This window comes from Diadema antillarum, unplaced genomic scaffold, assembly GCF_040938485.1.
Source record: "Diadema antillarum isolate AM-2024a unplaced genomic scaffold, OU_Dant_1.0 seq00000621_RagTag, whole genome shotgun sequence".
Classification (NCBI taxonomy): Eukaryota; Metazoa; Echinodermata; class Echinoidea; order Diadematoida; family Diadematidae; genus Diadema; species Diadema antillarum.
The window spans coordinates 69,174-90,458 of NW_027271544.1; the positions used below are offsets into that span (position 1 = coordinate 69,174).

The 21,285-nt window shown below is 37.6% G+C and overlaps 1 pseudogene; it reads left to right on the forward strand.

Annotated features, from left to right (window-relative positions):
- LOC139736110 (uncharacterized) overlaps positions 1-21,285 on the forward strand; it is a 296,424-nt pseudogene that overhangs the window by 40,717 nt on the left and 234,422 nt on the right.

The window sequence follows — 21,285 nt, forward strand, 5'->3', positions numbered from 1 at the left end:
GTTGATGTTGTTGTCAATATTGGCATGACAGTTAATTTATTTCTACTTTAGTCATCATTATATATGTCTCTCTTCTGATCTTCCCTTTTAACCCTACTGAAGAAGCTCTTAGTTTGTGTATCATTCACTCATAAGTATCAGCCTTGGTATGCTCAATGCTAATCATCACAAGGATTTAAAAAATAGTGGTTGATTGCTAGAAAGCTTCAAGTGTCTGAGTCAGGACAGTAAGAGAACTTGGGTCATTCATATATCGCTACCACTGGCCAATGGAGGGATGTTGTAATCAGAACCTCTGGCCCAAATGTTCTCTCCACAGTCTGAGTTGAGAGATATACATACATGTAAAGCCAAATGCAGGATACTGTAAGACAGTGTCTTATCTACTTAGAAGTATGACAAAGATTTACTATGTTTCTTCGAATACACACACAGACACATGTACATACAATGTACATACATTGTACAAACACAGCCACGCATGGATCCACCTACTTAATAAAGCTGTAATTTTGTACACGTTGCTATTTACTACATGTACATGTATTATCATACAAACACATTGTTAAGCATGTGTTGTGAATACTTCACGAATGAAAATGCATATAAACTTATAAACTATGGAAAAACACTGACATCAATGTTCTGATTTCATGCATAATTGAATGATATACTGAAACATGTCTTCATGTAAACAATGAAAAACACCAACATCCATATATGACAACTAATACGTTATACATGTTAGATTATAAAATCTCCATAGACTCAGTACAGGAAAGCCCTATCAGTTAACTTAAATGGAGAATTAGGAAATTGGTCACATATACACAAAATACTCCCATAAATCTCCTTGTTTATATTTCTGCATATACATTTTGTAGCAATTATTTGCAGTTCTTTTTTTTTTCAATGAGTAATTATTCAGTCATTCAGTCATTATAAAGGAATACAAAGAAATATTTCAATCGATCATTTAGAAACTAACAAAACAGTTAACACTTTGATAAACCAAGACAGTAAAGACAAGTGTGATAAGTAGAGAAGTGCAGATGTTGGCGCCTTTAAATTGTAGTCCCAAGAGCAATCTTGCATGTGCTGTTTCTCTTACTCACTTTACAGAGAGTGCAAACAATCTGTTCACTAACAAGAAGAGTGAGGATGGCATATCACACCTCTCTCTCTTTCTCCCTCTCTTGCTGCTCATGCACCACCTCCCTTCCTCTTCCGCCTCCTCCGCTGCCTCCTCGTCCTCCTCATCTTTTCACCGGGTTCCTGGCATCGTTTCCAGGAATCTGCCAGTCACAGTTAGACAAACCATGGGAGAAGAGAGCAGGGAGGATGTTAGTACTGGATCAATGATGGATACATGCCTGTAGGTTGCTGACCAATTTCTCTATCGACAAGGATGGGGGTTTTTTTCCCCCACGATGGATGAAATTTGACTCCAGTATCAGAGTGAGGCTTGGCTGCCATTTCTCCAATCTGATGCCTGCACTTTTTTAAACAAAATTAGCCTCAATTTATAGGGAGAGGACACATATTGGGAAAAAACTCGTATGAAATTGATTTGGGGGAGAAATTTTTGTTTGTCTCACTAAGGTCATTATATGAAATGCTTTCATATAGATCATTATGCTTGGTATATTGCATTAACCTTGATCTAGAGCAATCTAGATAAGTGTGACACAGATGTAAATTTATATACCATACTTCCTGTTCATGGTGTTAATGTTCATAATGACAGGCAGTTCTGATCCCATCGCAGTTAAAGTGTGATGTTATGATGCAAATTCATCTCTTTAAAACGCTAACCTGGTACTGAGCATTAAGGCACATGCATGTCATCTTCAGAAGATGTTAACAGAGATTTTGTTGCCTTTAAACTTACTGGTGTAGGAATACTGATACATTGTATCTTCTTCTTCTTCTTCTTTTTCTTCTTCTTCTTTGGAAGGGGGGGGGGGGACTATCAATTATTTAAACAGATGCTTGCAGAAGAAATTGGAGGAATCATGTGGTTTTTTTTTTCATTCAAATCTTTGGTCTTTCACAGTAAAAACAGATATGTTGCCAGTTGATTGATAGTTGATTGACTGATGTTATACTGTAAACTCATGTCAAAATACCAACCTGGTACTTGGCATTTAGGCACACATTTGTCGTCTTCAGAAGATGTTGACAGAGATTTTGTTGCCTTTAAATTTGCTGGTGTAGGAATACATATATTTTCTTTCTTTTTTATTCTTCTTCTTTTTAATCGGGAGAGGGGTGGGGTGTTACACAGCTTCAATTATATTTAAACAGATCCTTGCAGAAGAAATTGGAGAAATCATCTAGATTTTTTTTTATTCCTATTTTGGTCTTTCACAGTAAAACATACAATATGTTGGCAATTAATTGGTAGTTGAGCAGAAAGACAGTCACTTGTAACTGTTAAGTAGCATAGTGACAGAATCTAGAGATCACCCATATTTTTTTTGTTAGTCTGACTGACTATGAAGTTAGGAGCTTTTGAAAATTCCTAATGGATTCTGAATGCTTCTGGTGGTCAAATGGCATTTACAGTAGTTGATTAATATTTGTTAGGTGAAATGTACATTTCCTCTAAGTGGTGCATATTGTATGATATGCAGATTCATGCATCTCTATAAAGCAATTGGTAGGCTTAACTACTGTCTAAATTTTGAATCGTGCAAATTAACCTGTTGAGGACGAGTCCAGAGTATACTCGGGCAAGTGTCTATGGGAAATGCGTGTTGTAGCAAAATCAGCCCATCTTCAACGGGTTGAAAGTACTGAAATATAGTTCAAAGCTAGCACCCATGTGACCTTTGATAAGACCACGGTAAAAGGAGTCAGGTTTTTATGGCCTGCAGTTATACACATTGGCTCACTGACTTGGTGTTTTCCCATAGAAGTTGTGTATTACATTGGAAAATGTAAAGGGATGGCTGGTATGAATGTATTAGGTCATATAGTTCTACTCATTGCTTCTTTGGTTTTCATCTCATCAGTAGTGTTTTGCTGTCTGTGTCTGTGTTCACTTGACCATTTCCCGAGGCTCTATACAATGGCACAGCGGCCAAGATTCTTGGATGTGCTGACAAAGAAATCTATTCTCACTGACCAAGCGCCAGTGACCTATAACTTGATTAAAATTTACCTGACTGGCCATAGAAGAATCTGGTTACACTTCACCACGTACCCAACACTTTGCTATTTGTAGTGAGCCTGGTGTTTTCATTGCTTATTGCATTCAGGAGGATCTTCGTACTGTTGGGGGTTTTTTTTCTGTTAGTGTATGTATGTGTGTATGTGAGTCTATGTTGATTTGTTGTGGTTGTGTAGTTTTGGATCTAATATAACATGAATACTTTGGAGGAGAGTTGAGGAAAGCTTGGTTTGCAAAGTCAATCATGATTGGAATAATGATAAGCATTCAGAAAAAGGGGGGTTTACAGGTATAGTCAGGAGCTGCGACTGTGTAATGCCTTGGGTGAGGGAAGTGAAAAAAGGAGGGAAGTGAAAAAAGGAGGAAAGGAAATACTCCTATTAACAAATATACAAGATAGGAAAAGAACAATGAAACATTAGAAGAAAGGGAATACATATAGTTAGAGTATTATATGTATAGTCACTTTGCAAAGAGCATGTATTGGAAAAGAAGATTGCAAGACTTTTTATAGGTGAAGGTCTAGAAGGATTTTTTACTCCATTTTTTGAAGGTGTCAAGTTCCGATACTGCCACATCTATGTAGTGCAATTGTTTTTTTTTTTACAGTGAGACATTTTGTAGTAATTTATAACATTTCTACTATTGTTCACACAAAAAAAAGTTACATCCCTTCTAAAAAGGCACAAGCTGTATGATGAGTGAGATATCTCAGGCAATGGAAATTTTGCAAGTGTGGCAATAGCTTATCGTACATATTATTAACCTATTTCTGGAAACTGTGGGTATTGTACACAATCTATGGGAAAACTGAGAATGCAGTATTAAAAGAGTGCTATCATATGTGAAAAACGTGTAACTTTGAGGACACCATGAAGAGATCTTATGGGTCTGTGACAACAATCAGGAATAATATACAAGACAGTAGGATGTTTAGTAGTTATGTGGGATGATTAGCAACCAGATTAAAAAAGAAAAGGTGTGAAGATGCAGAAACATCTCTATTGATAATGATAACAATGATAATTCTACTAATAGGAAGGATAAGGATAATGATGGTATTTTATTCAAGGAAGAATTACATTTGCAGCCAGAAGGCTGAATTAGTGCAACACTCTACAATGATATTAAGACATTCAGGAAAACATTATACTGATAGTACTTACACACTATTGCACAAGGGAGAACTTTTGCTAAGCTACACTGTGATGACATAAAAAAGGACTGTTAATCAAAAGTAAGAAATGACACAGAAAGATGCCGTTATCATATTGAAAAGTTCCTGAAAGACATTCACAAAACAAGAGTTTTCTCTCTGGCTAGCATGGTGACAGTATGGTCATCAAACTCAGAAATTGTCCACAACATGAAGATGAGTTAGAACATAGAATGAAATGTTAGCTGACATTAGATGAGATTGGCTCAACCACTAAACACGTCTAAATTCCATCCCTTTTGATACAGTACCCACCCAAGTCATTGTGCATGATGAAACGAAAGATGTTTTGATCATAGGAAAGATGTAGTTGCATTTGATCATCTTTGCAGGCAATGACATACAAGACAGGCCCCAAGACACTGATTGGATACAAAAGGGAAAAATAAAAAGGCCTGCCAGTTAACTGTCACATTTAAAAGTACATTTTTCCCCTCTTGAGCTAAATTTGTACTACTTTTTTTTTTGGGGGGGGGGACTGAGGATTGAGATGACTGACAGTATGGAATAATTGTGAAGACAATGAATTCACTTTTAAAATCTTTGCTGTCAAGCATCTGCCACTTAGAGATGAAAAAAGGTCAGTATGGCAGGATTACACATGTCAGCTGGTGTCAGTTTGGGGAGATTATTGAGTATAGAAAAAGGTGAGAGACATGCTTCAGATTTGATGGGGGGGGGGTGAGGGGAAGAATGAGTTAATTGTCAAAACTTTTCTAACAATATGAAATGATGAAAGATGACTTTCAAGAATTTTTCTGTCCTGATGTGTTTCAAGTCACACACTGTATTGCTTTCTTTTCTTTTTCTTCACATATCTGTCTGTAAATAATGGTTTCATTTCTTCTACTTCATGTTTTCTTTTTCTCACTTTGGCAAGGCATACATATGTACATATGTAACAGTGGCCTTCTGCCGTGAAACACTTCACAACCTCCACAGTAACAGGCAATCACAACCATCATGATAGTATCTCTTAGGTAACAGTCCATCATCTGTTGTCATAGTAACAACTGTTACTGTAGATAAATGATTTCCTTATGAAACAGCCAGGGCTGAATCCATTAGATTACAGATTTTTGGTGTCTTCAGACTCTCTAGATTCTCAGTCAAACAAATTACTGTTTATTTAATCTTACATGGAGCCAGAATGTAAAAAAAAAGAGTGATTCTAACTTCTTTTATGAAACTTTGTACAGGCAGTATCTGAAAAAAAAAAAAAATGTAGTAGGAACAGTGTAGAACAAGTGGTTTACCACAGTCATGTGTTTTGCTTTGGCTGTTGTTGTTGGTTTTTTTTTGGGGGGGGATAGAAAGTAGATGAAATGAACAGTGACTGTAAAAACAAGATTTTGTTTGTGAAGTCAAATGTGCAGTGGTGAGTGCTTTAAAGCAGCGTTGTGAAATATGTTCGTTAGGTAATAACCCATATTTGATAGAACAATGTGGAAGTTGACTATAGTTAAAAACAAGGCAACAAAATACAAATTGCAACTTGCTTTCACTAAAGGACACATTCTTTTTTTTCTCCACACTTTCACAAGAAAAAAAATCTGCAAGAACTGATTAAAGCGAGAAACATAAAACCTAGCTTGACAGATAAAAATGAAATGACAGAGCCTAGCTCTGCATGGCAAGGGATCAGGTTGAGAACAGAAAAGACATAACAGGCCAGATATGAAGGCACAGAATGACATGCCACAACAGAATACCAAAGTTGAATGCCTTTAGAGTCAAGATATTGCAACTTGTAATATGCAAGAAGTGAGAGAGGAGTACAAAGTGAACATCATATTTCGTGCAATAAAGGAGATACCATTTCAAATTGCTGCTCTTCTTTGATCTGTGGTAATATCCCTTCATCTCTCTGATTGATAATGCACTTGTTGTTATTTTTTGGCATGTGAATGAATGTGGAGATATTCTATGGCTAATCTCCTCTTGTGTTTCTGCACAAATAAGAATCAATCCCTCTGTGGTATTGAAATGAACAAATCGTGCTTTTGCGGATGTGTACATCATGGAGTATGTGCCCTTGTTAGCTAAAATTGTGTATGAATACTGATATTATTTTCAGAGAGTATTTCAGAGAATATTGCCATGTATGTTTGGTTATAACATATCATCATGCTTTTTTTTGTCATAAAATGTTTAATGAATATCTGTCATTTTGTTTGTTTGTTTTTTCAGATGTGAACAGGGAATGTCCCTCCGCTTCTACCTCGCAAGGTAAGAATACTGAATGCTGGCAAATGATAGATACTATATGTTTGTTGCAAGTGAAAAAATCTTTTTTCTGTCAAATTGGCTATGGATCTTCTTCTTTTTCTTTACTGACACACTGCATAAGACACAAATTTCTTTCTTTGCATTACCCTTTTCTATTTTCCCCGTGATTTGACTGGGCCACTCTGCTTATGTGAAAATCAATGCAAGAGATGAATTAAAGAAGAGCAATTATAAGTGAGACTTTATGCAGAATTGGAGAGAAGTTTATATCGAGAGAGAAAAGACATCTGCAGGAAATTTAGAAAGCAACAGGTAAAAATAAGCAACATGACAGACAGACAGAGAGACAGACATAGGAATGCTGTGTCATACTTGTGTCAGTCTCACAACAGGGAGCACAAGACATGACCAGCTCTCAGAATGACACGTAATGACAAGTGGTGAACACATTCAATTGCAGTAGTCATGGTGTGCATTGGTGTCCAAAGTATACACAGAATGCTACCTGTTGTCTGATGATAAAGGTACACACAGTGAACACCAAACACGGTGATGTGCAGTGTTTACTGGATGTATGCGTATCATAGCAAACACAAACACCAAATTCTGTGATGTGGTGTACAGATTAAAGGGACTGTACAGTACTGGTTGAGGTGGGGATTCAGGTTTATAACATTCGTAAGTGAGATAAGGAGAAACCTCTTATGAAATATGAAAGAGCGTGTAAGAAGGATTCAACGTTTATTTGATGAAAATAGGTTTTCAAATGGCTGAGATATCCAAAGTAGTGATAACAATAAAAGGCAACAGGCCACGCCTTTTATTAGGATCTCTTTGTTTCACCTTGTTTTTGGCTATCTCAGCCATTTCAAAACCAGTTTTCATCAAATAAACTTTGGTACCCCTTAGAATTGCATGCTCTTTGACATCTCATAGAGTGGTTTCTGAATATCTCGCAAAACGTTGAAAGCTAAATTCTCACCTCAACCAGAACTGTACACACCCTTTAATGTTACAGAGCTATACGGGCAATATCAATTTTTTTTTTCTATTTAGTCTGGTTTTTGCCAACAGGAACTACCAATGAAAAACAGATTAATCATAGAAAATTTATTAAATGAAAGGCATGTAGACAATTTGTATTTAGCCTTGCATCTCGTAATCATTTCAGTTTGAAGAAATTATGCAAGAGCAAAAGAACTGATTCATAATGGATTTTTCAATTTATTTTGTCGTACAATAGCAAGATAAAGAAGATAAAATGAGACCAATAAAGGTAGAGAAACTGAAAAGACTGTAAAAGCATCATGAACAGAAACTAGAAGTAGAATTCCACAGAGAAATTTCATTTCTTCTGTCTTGCAAGTAAACTATCTGTAATGTGTAGATGGTCGAGATAGCCTCACTGTATACTTAAATGGCACTTCAGAGTAGTTTCCTACTCCTTATGCTGGAATGTTTCAGCCCCGGGACAAACATGAAATATCATACCCAGTATTATAATGGGAGAGATGCGTTAGAGAATGTCATGATGTTGTGACATTTTCACCATAATCCCTTCAATCTTCTCTGCCTGCTTCAGAAAATAAATAAAGGAGCCTGCATCAGCAGTGTTGGTAGCTTCGTCTCTTTTACCTCATGGAGACTTAGTTACCTAGGGCAGATGCTGAAATACTTTATAAAATGGGTTCAAGAATGTAGCCAATTGGAAGCGCTGAAATGAGTCACATGTGCGTGCATTATTTTCTTCAGGTAAGCACTAAGAAGAGTCTCTCTTCCACCTCCCTGGCCTGACGTACGTCACAATGTTTTACACTAGCAGTGCGCACTCAATCAGTTGTAACAAGTGCGTCACGCGCTACTATACGCGCTGTCAATCCTGTAAACAACTTCTACTTCGGGCCGCGGGCTGCCACAACAGCCGGCGGCCTTTCTTGTGCATAACAGTACGTGGCGTACGTATACTCTTATACGTACGTACAGTACTAGGTGAGTGTGCGGGATTTCCGAGTGCGACGTGCGTAAATGTTTGGGACGAACATCTTCGGACATCTTGACTTTTGAGCGAGTGCTACATGTAGCTGACTGGTATTGACCCACAAAGGTACGTGAATAATGCTGTTAGTTTTCGACCCATTTTATAAAACTAATGATGCACAGGATTATTTCGTGGCGTTAGTGAAGGTGCGGCTCACTCTCGAGTATTGACAACGGTTGCAAACATGCACTCGGCTGCGCCTCGTGCATGTCGCACCATTGTCAATACTCTCGAGCGCGCCGCACCTTCACTAACACACTCTATCCTGTGCATCATTAGTATAATATGGCATGTAACAACTCTCAGACCTGACCATGGATCTGAATAATGGGATTGTATTGTAATCCTGAGACTAAGCTTATTTACAAATTCCACTTACCAGAGATAGCTCCTCATGTCATTATTGAGACTCCTACTCTCAAATCCTGGCATGATAACATGGTAGAAATGGAGGAAGGAGGGAGAGGCTAAGGACAGGGCAGGGCAATCTGTAAGGTCGACAAACCAATTCAGTTCTTATTTATTGTGTTCGTGAACTTTAGAGGTGCAGTACCACAACATTTTCAAGATGGCTTCCGTTGAGAGTGAAGTCGAACAGAGTGCCAGTAATTATGTTAAAATCAGACCAAAAATACATGAAAGTTATGGTGTCTCAAAGTAACACATTGTAAAAATATCCCCCCCCCCCCCCAATAGAAAACAAAACAAAACAAACAGTGATATTAATGGCAGCCCATATTATGTTATGGCCTCACAAAGTGTCCCATTGGCCTGCACATAATTCTTCATTAAATTTCCTTTTTTGATAAAAAAAAAAATTAAACGAAAAACAAATTGTCAGGGATCAGTTGTTGAAGTGCCGTCATAGAGCTGGTAAAATTGATTGTGAGAAACATCCTTTCATTTGAGACAAACAGTGTCCATTACAAAATCACCTTGAGTCTCACCAGTGGAAAAAGAGAAGGAGTGAAAACCAACTGTCTTGTTCCATTCCTGAAGTGGAAACCTTATGTCAAGGTTCTTTCACAAAGAAGAGAGAAAAATACCTCATTATTGACGCATTTGTCCGTGACATGCTGCACCTCACTGATTACCCAAGATTCCATTGTCTGCTCCCATGGGAAAGAGTGGGGGGGGGGGGGGAAGAGAGGGGGAAATCAGCAGAAAAATGGCATAATTCTTGGCTTTTTGGAGTCACATTCATATATTATTTGAAGTGAGATATAACAAGCATGCATGTCTCGTATGCTTGCTGAAGTCACGAAAGGCTCATTTTCACAGACGTCTGAGATTGGAAGACTTGATTTGCCTCTTAATCAAACCTCCTGTCGTTATATTGGAAGCATCACGTGGATGGAGGATCGTGACTGGGTGGTTAATATCAATGGCTGCTCCCCAAATAGGATGGTCATGTCACAAAGTTCCAAACAGATTTCAAACTTGTGAAAGTTTTACCTTACACACATTCCGATCAAATTAAGTTTGTGCAATTATTCTACAAAGTTATTTTCGAAGTTTGTGGAGGAAAGTAACTTTAAAGGGTGTGTACAGTTCTGGTCGAGGTGAGGATTTAGCTTTTAACGTTTTGCGAGATATTCAGAAACCACTCTATGAAATGTCAAAGAGCATGCAATTCTAAGGGGTATCAAAAGGTTATTTGATGAAAATCAGTTTTGAAATGGCTGAGATATCCAAAAACAAGGTGAAACAAAGAGATCCTAATAAAAAGCGTGGCCTGTCGCCTTTTATTATTATCACTTTTTTGGATATCTCAGCCATTTGAAAACCAATTTTCATCAAATAAACGTTGAATCCTTCTTAAAATTATGTGCTCTTTCATATTTCATAGGAGGTTTCTCATTATCTCACTTAGGAATATTCAAAACATGAATCCCCACCTCAACCAGTACTGTACCGTCCCTTTAATGTCTGAAGTATCTGAATTGTAACATAAATATATATCTGTTCATCTTTCTTTGCTTGTCTTTCCCTGTTCTGTCTATTGATTAAGCCCTCAGTGCAGGCTAAACATACAGAGTATTTGTCTATGTGCCTATCTCTCTTCCTTCATGTATTTTGTGTTGATTATCCTGCACATCTTTTCCCATTTTATCTCACTTTGCAAATCAAGATGGTGACTTCTCCTTTCTTTTTTGTGGAAGAAGTTAATGTAGGGATGTCCTTATTTCATACCAATGTCACGTTCCTGGCTGTGAGTAATTTAACAGTCTATCTCATTAATCCTCCTGTAATCAAAGAAGTGTTAGGACCTGATATCTAATCAGTCTCTCCCTCCCCTCTTTCTATCTATCTAACTATCTATCTATCTATCTATCTATCTATCTATCTATCTATCTATCTATCTATCTATCTATTTCTATTGCTCTCTCTGTTAGTCTGCCCTTCTTTCCATCAACTTCCATTTTGCTGACATTCTTTTTTATTTCCTTTCACACAAGAATCAAAATTGTGGAACCTACATGTATCTCTCTTTCCCTCTTTCCCCATCTCTCTCTTTCTCTCTCTCTTTCATTGTCATTCAATCCTTTCCTCCATCAACTTCCATGATCTTGACTTTTTCTTTCTCTTATTCTCTTACACACAAAATTCAAACCCCTGGAATTTATGAGAGAGGATGTTTTACAGAGTACAAAAAAAATGAGGATAAAATATATGGTGAGTAGCTCATCATCGTCAGAAGTGAAAATGAGTGATTTCATCTCAAAATTTTCTGAGGCATAATTATGATCTCAAATGCGGTTGATGCATTTTGAGAGGATAGATAAACACAACCGTGTTTTCAATCGCACTTAGAAATTCTGATTTGAAATTCCAAAAAAAAAGGGTGATTTGAAAACACATTTTGGACCATATATGCCTTTCTGTGAGTAGATAAATGTTTGTGCATGAAATGATGAAGGCATATTGACCTCAGTTGACCTCTACTTTCTGGTGGAATGGCGCAAAGCAGCTGCGCAGTGACAAAGCACCAGTCATGATTATGTGATGGTTAGATAAACGCGGCACTCCTAGAATTGCATTTCAAACCATGTTCGTAAATTCCCTTCAAAATGTGTTTTGAAAAGTGATTCTCTTCTCTCTCTCTCAAGTTCGGTAAACACAGCCAAATATTTTTATTTCTGGTTTTCCAAGGGGCCCAGTTCTATTTTCTAAAGTACTGTAACTCTTGAAAGCAACAACAACAGAATATGGATATCTGAGGTTTACTTCCGTAAAATGAGTAATCAACTTCACTTTCCATTCCTCCTGCTTACTTTTGTAAGTCCTTTATCTAGAAATACAAGGAGTAACAGTAGCATTGTAGATAAGTTTAATCTACACTGACTGACATTTACATGAATTGACAGGAAACAAAATTTCATGTTCTCTGTGCCTCATACTAAAAACTTGCCAGCCACATTGTTGTTGTTTTTTCAAATATCTGTTATGCTCTGTTATGATTTATCTCATCTGTTTATCATTATGTTCTACAGTATTACCACAGACTGATTTGATTAATTTAGCTATTCCCCCTGCCTGCGCTGTGTGTATCTTTCCAACAAAGGTATCCAAATAAGGTAGAAACAGACAAACAAACAAACTATTGAACCATTAAAAAACAACCAAAAGAAGATGAGGAAAACCCGGGAGTGTGTGCAGGGGTGAGGTCCCAGGTAATGCTATTGATATTTCACCAGATATAAATGGGTATTTCCTTAATCTAAGCAGATTACTGCATCTAGGCTACAAAATTAGGAACTCTCTCGCTGGGTTCATTTCCCCCATGTTTAAAAGCTCAGTGTCCGTGGCTGTTGTGTTAGCTTCAGTTTCTTATTTGAGGGATCAAATGGTACTTTTGTTGTGTCATAATCTCTGATTAACCCGTTGAGGACGAGTCTTGAGTATACTCGGGCAGGTGTCTATGGGAAATGCATGTTGTAGCAAAATCAGTCCATCCTCAATGGGTTAACTAAATGTGGCATAATTAAGTAATAACAGTTACACGTGACTGTGATTCAAAGGGATATGAAATGGTGGAGATGAAAATTGGGCTTTAACTTTTTCGTGAGATGCCAAGAAAACACTTATCAAATAGTACAGAGCATACCATTTTAAGTTTATTTGATGAAAATCGGTTTTGAATAGCTGAAACATCCAAAAACAAAGTAAAACAAAACGATCGTAATAAATGTGGGTCCCACACTTTATTAGGATCACTCTGTTTTGGATATCTCAGCCATTTCAAAATCAATTTTCATCAAATGAACGTTGAAATCCTCATAGAATTACATGCTCTTTTATATTTCATAAGAGGTTTCTCACTATCTCACCAAACAAATGATCCCTTTAAGAAGAATGGCTACCATAACAGTGCTGTGTTCTTGTAAAACACACCTAATAGACTTACCTTTATGGCAGAGCTGAAGTGTTTGTTGTAAGGAGTGTTACATTTTTTCATCTCTCGACTAGGAGTGCTATTTCAGCTAGGGTTGATGATAAGGTTGTGTTGCCCTGAACACACAGGAGTGATTTTCCACGTGTAGTTTACTCTTGTCAGCACTGAATGACATAGTAACTTCTTCTCTTTGTACATTTAAATGATGAAGTTCACCCTCCCATTCATCGTTTTCTCCAAAAGTAATGTTTGTTTCTTGGTTGATATTTTTCTCGTCTGACTCTAGATGTATCCTTTAAAAGCATTTTCATAACCAACCATTTGTGTGATACAGGATGTCAGGGAAATTGTCAAGAAACAAATATGTTGTTTACAAAAAAGAGATGTTTTGTGTACTATTCCAGTTTGAATATTTGCTGTATACAATACACACAAGATGTATTTTGAACGCGAAAGTATTATTAGCACTTTTACGTGATGTGATATTATGCTGCAAGAAACCTTTTTTGTTCCCATGCAGTTATTAATCTTTTAATTGATTGGGTAGGTTAATTCAAACATTGGCCACAAGAAAATAAGATTCATGTGAAAATGAGTCAGTAATTTCAAGAAATAAATCTTCAGAAAAAAAAAAACGAGATTATTTTAGGTCGTATGTCCTTTCTTTACCTTTATACAGGGCTCAACATTAGTGTTGGCCGAGTGACCTGGGACCATTGAAAATTAATGTTGGGCCACCAAATTTCAAAGAAAGATATCTTTTGGTGTCCCAATTTGGCAGCTCTGACCCCGTTTACAGTGCGAGGCTCGGCCGCGGCCCAGCCCACCTTCATTTCAGTGTAAACGCGCAAAAGGCCAAATGCGAGGCCAAAATTGGCCTCGCATTTGGCCTCACTCTGGAAGTGGTCTCAGCCGCAGCCGAGCCCGGCCTTTTCTCAGTGTAAACGCAAACTGGGCCAAATGCGTGGCCAATTTTAGTCTGGCTTCCAAACCCTCTGCCTGTATCTTTCGCTATTCAGGATATTAACCCCCTCAACGTCGAAAACTAGTATAGTTTAAGGTAGTTTTGTCCTGCAAAGGATTTTTTCCTTCGGCAAAGGCCTTTGCCCGAACGGCGACTTTGTTGCCACGGAATTCAGTTGGCAAATGGTCTGAAAACCAGACAATACCAAATTGCGTTTGTTTACAAGCAGAGCGCCACTTCGACAAAATATTGAAAGGTTCGAAAGAAAAGCGCGGCTGAGCCCTGCAGTGTAAGCGGACAAAATTGCGGGGCTCAGCCTCGCAATTGAGGCTGGGCTCGGTCGCGGCTTGGCCCGCGGTTCGGCCCAGCCCCGCACTGTAAACGGGTCTAAAGATTCAAGATGGATTGTTTGTTTCCTTTTATTTCTGTTTGATACAGTTCTCTTTGGGCCACAAGAAAAGAAAAATTTGTGAGGAGCCCTGCTATAGGCGTACTTTAACCTGTTGAGGACGAGTCCTGAGTATGCTCGGGTAGTTGTCTATGGGAAATGCGTGTTGTAGCAAAATTAAACCGTCCTCAACGGGTTAAATGGCTTTCTTGAATTTTTATCCCAAAGATGACTTTGAGATAAAAGTATTGCAGCTTGATTGTTTAATCTATTCAGTCATATCGTGGGAGATGAAGAGTTGAAGAAAGCAATATCTATTGATGACAATTATCTGGCTTTTTCTAAATTTAACAAAAGCTGCATGTGAGAGTTGAATCTGAAAAATAAAAGAAAAAACTCACTAGTCGTGAGTAAGCAGTCAGCTATTTCACACTGAATAGTCATTGCTTCACATCCCATTAATTACTCTTAATCCACAAAAAGCAGGACAAAGCTGCAGATTTAAACATCGCCAAAAGTTCCCACATTGTCTGTGCCTCAGTGAACTCCTTCAATGGCCTGAGATATAAGCAAGTTTGATATTCACAAGTAGGTTGCACTTACACCACCGACTCCTTTGGGAGGGTAGAGGGGGGCATTGATCCAGTACCAGGGGGTATTGTAGAACTCAAGGGGGAGGGGTAAGTTTACGCCCGACCACACACAGACATATCTCTTTTTACAAGAGTGCGTGGTTAGCAGTGACACCAGTGACAGCAAAAGTTTATGCCCGCATGTCTCGATCATATTGGAAATCAATTGGGAGCTGAATGGATAGTGGTCACCAGAGGGCGCCATGCAATCCTTCTCTATTGATGGGGAGATAAAGAAGAAACTGGAAAGGGGGAAAAAAAAGCCTCAGCTATACGCATCGATTGTCACAGGGATACCGGTTCTAGTGAGAGAGTGTGTTTATATGCTGGGACTGGTCTTGGTTGCATGGTTTGGTCCACAGCATCTCTGTTGAGTCTGCGAGGATGACTGACTGTCGCTGTACCTGTTAAAATTCTCAGGCCAGTACTCTTAAAGTCACAATTAAAGTTGGCCTTGGATTTGTATACACCCAAACTTGTCAGTGCAGAGAGAATCTGGATCAAATTGAGTAGTCTATAGCCTGTGGTGCCATCATATTGTCAACGGAGATGGAGAATAGATAGTGAAGTGTTTCAGACTGTCTCATAAAACTTTTCACTGTGTTGGATTTTGAGGAGATACTCTGCACTCAAGGTCACATTTGTGCATCTGACGTGGAATTCATTACTTACTTTGAAAAATGGGCATGTGCAACTGCATGTTTCTCATTATCCTACAAGCTATATTCCTGTACAGGCAATGGACTTTCCCACAGCATTGACACGCATACCAAGTGCTCTGCTGTTGGTATAAGTGGTTTGACAGAAAGTGACGGGCATTGCTTCAAAGACTTGAGTGGATTAAATATAATTTGCTATTGAATATCATTTTTGGTTCAGTGATTGGTACCAGAGTCCCCCCCCCGCCGAGAGGAAAAGTGGATGTATGACAGGAATCTGTGGAAGCGAAGGACCATCTGTGATATAGTACACCGGCAGTGGTTCACAAGCCACCTGTCTCTTCGTTCTCTCATCTTACTTTTAGAAGATATTAACATATCTCGTGCATGTCACCATGAAAGAGATTGCACGGAGACATTCCAGTAGACGAAGGTAAGAATGTAGATTTTGTATCTTACACATTATATAATGAAGTTAAGAAAACATTCGTCAAGAAAATATATTTTCTATTTTACATATTGTATGCATCATAACTGCAGACTAACAAAGATAACTGTTGAATGGAACTAAAAATTCTGTCAGTTTCTCTGGTGTTTGAATAAAGTAGTAAAATACATATGATGCTATGACTTTTTACTACTGCATATAAAAAGGTTAATTCAGACCACTATCCTTGTGATTTCATTCTGTTGTTGATTGTTATTTTTGGAGTATCATTATGATTATTGATTGATCACTGAAGGCTCACAAAAGGGAGCTTTGTCAATTTCATTCATCACATTACTGCTCTGATGAATGGCATTAAGATTACTTAATTTATGATTAGATTTGTTTTTTGGGGTTTTTTTTCTGATGTCCCAATAGCTCACTGTGACATATTACATTGGTGTCCACCTTGGGAACCATAAAAGTTTCAATGTTCATGGTAAAAAAATAAAAAATTGTGGAAAATTTAACAAAATTGGCACACACACTATAATAATGATGGCTTATATGTGGTCCATGCTTAACATATCCCTTGAACTGTTGCTACATAAAGGAGTAACTATATATATTGTATGAGAGCAAAGTCAATGGAGGAATGTATGTACAGCACTGCAAAGTTTATGGATATGTTTATGTAAGATCGTATGTCTGCTATTATTTCTGTAACTCAGACATCTGTAGGAGCCCTATTATAAGTTGTACATCACATCATGCTAGTGGAAATGAAAAAAAAAAAAAAAATCAGCATGTGAATATTATACCAAAGAGCAATAGTGTTGGTGGCAATTCCGTGCCAAGCAAAGTCTTTCTTAAAGGCCCATTCACATAAAAATTATCAGTTTTTGGATCACGATGTGAAAAGTCTATGTCATTAACCGTGTGGTCCAAAAAACTAATTTGGCTGAAAGCGCAGCACTGTGATGCTCAGAGCCATGGATGCTTAAAGCCGTTATTGGCTTATGATCCTATAGTCCCTCAATTTGGACCTAATGCTGCTGGTTACATTTGATCAGATTTGTTTTAACAACTTTTTTTTTCCCATGTGCCATTCACACACACTGCACATGGCAAATTTTCATGACTGTTTGCTAGGAATATAAAGACATATCAATCTTGCATATCACATTAATTGGTGATTTTTTGTTAGCCCACATACATGATTATTATCATTGCATTGAAAAAGTCAATTTTCACAAACTGTCATTCAAAGCTGTGTGTAAAAGGGCCTTTTGAAGCAATTTTGTTTTTCACTCATTCAGTCTTGGGCAGATGGTAGGACCTATTTCATTACAAGACCCCTTGACCTACCCCACGTCCTATGGGTGGCCATGCAGCATATGTTTTGCTCTTGTTTGTTTGAAACATTTTGGTGCAACCTAGTTTCGGTGGGGGGGGGGGGGGGGGGAGGGGGAAGTGGGTGGGGAGAAGGAGAGTTCTCTCCTCACCTTAAGCCTTAGTAAGTATATGATGACCTTTTAACAAGCAAGAAAACATATTTACATCAGTTTGACACAAGATGATGCCATTTTTATTTGTTTTCTTCTTCGTGCAGTTAAGTACAGACAATTACAATGAGATCACATCATATTACCCAACCCCCCCCCCCAAAAAAAAGAAAAAATCAATGTGTTTGGAAGACACTTTGTGGATTTCATGTCTATTTATTGCTTAAAAGTTAGCTTAAAGGCAGTAGGACTGAAAGAGACTTCTATCATGTTTGAAGGCCTCTTATTTCAGTAATCCTGGGATTTTGCTGACTGAAGGAAGATTACTGTTCTACTGCCTGCCTGTATTGCAGAATGGAATAGATTTTCTCTTTGGATAGCTTGTGAGCAAGTAAATCGGAAAGCAAAGTGACTGGCTATCAGATTTCTAATAGGATCAGAAGACCAATGATGTCATGCTTACCTGAAGTATTTGCATGGTAGATTTGTACATCCTGTATTAAGAAAATGAAAGTGAAAAGAAGTATCCAGAATGAATACAATTGAGTGTATTTAATTTGCAATCAACTTTGTGGTCTACATTTTAGAGTAGCATTACGTCAGACAGCTTTAAGACTGAAAGTGAAAATGTTTTATGATATCCATCTGTTGCAATGACAGATCTCAGTAAAGCTGTGGAAGAAAAAAACACTGTGTAAAACAGACTTGTTTAAAAGGGAATTTGACCCTAAAAAAGAATAACATCTCCTCTCTAACCTTTTGTGTGTACTCTCTGTACTACACTTTGAATGGCCACGTTTGCTCATGATCTACTTACACACTGTAAATAAACCTCTCATGGCAATCTCAGTTTGTTATTATGCCATGAGAGTATATTGGTTGCCATCGTTTCCTCTTCAAAACCCAGCAGAATCCCTTTTGAAACATGAGAAATACGATATTCCTAAATGAGAGTAGAACCTTTATAAGCGGAAGTGTTGAACGACAATTCTAGCAGCTCTATTCAGACTTCATTGTATGAGGTCTATATTCGGTTTTGTGAGAACAGCCAGGTTGTGATATCCAATATGATGTAAGAGGTTATAGTGTAGGCCTACTGCTGACTGGCCTTGCTCGAAATTCTGTTGACATTCAAACATTTTATAATGTTAGAAAGATGACTTCAAATCATGTCTAAATATTTCACTGTAGATCATACTGATCTTGTGAAGCTTTATTGTGGTTCATAGACAGTATTTTATTATCTGTTTGGTGAGTTTCCCTTGTAAGAAATATAGATAGTGAGTAGTCTGATGATGGATGATGTTTGATGCCATAATCTTTCCCCAGTTCTGATCTTTTCCTTAGCCGTGAACCAAGGCTAAGCTGCCTGAGGTTTTCCAACAATAATATTGAGATAAGACAAAATGAGTCTGAGTGAGCATTGATTGCCAGCCCTGGAGTCTTCCAGCAGACTCCTACCAGGGCCACTACCAGACTAATTGATCAATGAACCGGGATTAGTGTAAGAAGATGATCCTTGCGATTTAGTGGATTATAGCTGAGTATACCACATTTAGGGGTTTTGTCCTTCAAAAGGCTTCTAGGACAATAAAGCCTTACTGCTTGGCTTTGCAGTGTTAGCTTTCAAAAAGTCAACAAAAAAAAAGAGGAAGAGATAAATCCCTTGAATTTTTGTGTTTCTGTGTCTGAGTACGTATATGTGTGTAAAGAAAAAGTGGAGTCCAGGTAAACTTGAGTAAATTCATGTAGATATGATATTACTGAACATATCTCAGCAGAATTTATACCAACATTGATATTGATTGCAGTAATAGTAGTGGTAGTGGTGATGGTAATAAAAAATAGGATAAGTGGAAGAAGTAGAAGTGGCAGGAGTAATTGTTGTTGTTGTAGTAATAGATGTATAGCAGCAGTTTAGAGATGGGTCATCATTTTATTTTATGTATGCCTTTCTGAGAATCTTTGCAATCCTTATATAACTGGTCTATTTCCTAACACACCTTACACTCTGTAGTGTTGAACCCACAAACCACTTTGGAATCAATCTCCAGTCACTTGCCAACTTCATTGACAAAGTGCCTTGTTATGATACAATGGGAAGTGATAACAACTGAAAGACATGCAGACACTTCCTTCTGAAAAGATATCCCAAGGATATGAAAATAAAGGCAATGACCATCAGAAATGCTTTCTTGTAAGATTTGATGCAGCTCTATGCTTACACATTTACAAATGTGAGTCCCTACAAGAAGTAAACCAATTACAAATAAAAGAGGAGACATTTAATTGCTTACAGATTACAGCAAAATTCACTGCTTAAGTTTTCTCTTCAGCTGCTTATCAATAGAAATGTTTCTCAAACATGTATGTTATTGGGTATTTCCAAAGTAAAAGGGTATATTTGAGGGATGTCAGGTTATCTTTTGTTTCCTGTCTGCATTACCCCCATTACAATAATTATGGTCTTTTTAGAATATTTAATGAGAGACAACTTTGGACTGACAAATATGTGACAGTTTGACATGGAGACAATGCTATGTCACCCCAGCCCACAGTGAAAATGATGATGCATCGTTGGCATGAAAGCAATGATGTTAAAATCACCATTCCGGCAGGACAACAGGATTGAGCATGTAGTATTTAGTATTTGGGAAACATTGCAATTATTTGGAAGAAAAATTACATAAATACAGTTAGATTTGAATTGTGATCCGAATTGCAATTTTTTGGCTGGCCAGGCATTCACTCAACAAATAATGAGTTTGGATCACGATTAAAACATTGATGTTAGGATCATGATCCAGGTCTCACCCCAAACTGCTGTGTGAATCCCCTTATCCCAGCAGCTCTAGCGTTAGCTGTCAATCAGCTGATAGTAGGTCAAGCTTTTGGTCACCACTGTGAGGGCTAAGCCTGTCTGTAAGTGATTGTCAAGGGTGAAATCCAAGTCTAAGTAAAGAGTCGTGAGAAGAGTCTTGGCTAAATTTGTAATGACTCATTGGGCTTTCAAGGAGATTGCTTGCATGACACTAGACTGGAATTAAGCCAGAAGAAATGGAGAATTCATGAGGGAAATTTCAGAACCAAAAGGGTGTTAACACTGAACAAACATTGCAGGGTTAAGATCTTTGTGGTTCATTGCCTCAGGAAAAAGTGTACTTGAAATTCATTGTTACTTTCATTTGGCTTGCTCTTTAGTAGTAGAGAATGGGTAATGCAAATAGTGTCAAAGAATTTTATTTGATTTAATTGAACTGAATTGAATTGAATTAGAATTGATATAACTGAATTATACATTTGATATTGTTTACAAATAAAACTGAAAATATGCTTTCCACCAGCATTAGTATACAAGGATTGCAAATGAATATCCTTTAATGAACAATATATACTGCAGGTATCATCTGACAAACAAAGTCTTTTGTAATGGTTTTAACAGGAAATTGTAAATACATGTAGTGATCATTTTATAAATGCCAAGCTAGTCAATCAGATTAACCATCTTTCATTACTGTTGCAATGTCACAACAGGAAAGCTTAGCTATACAAACTAGATTTGATTGAGATAACAGGGCTCTATTTTCCAGATGACATTGTTGGCAAATGTCAAAAACATTTATCAGTGTGGTAGGAGAAGTAAACAAGGAAGAATG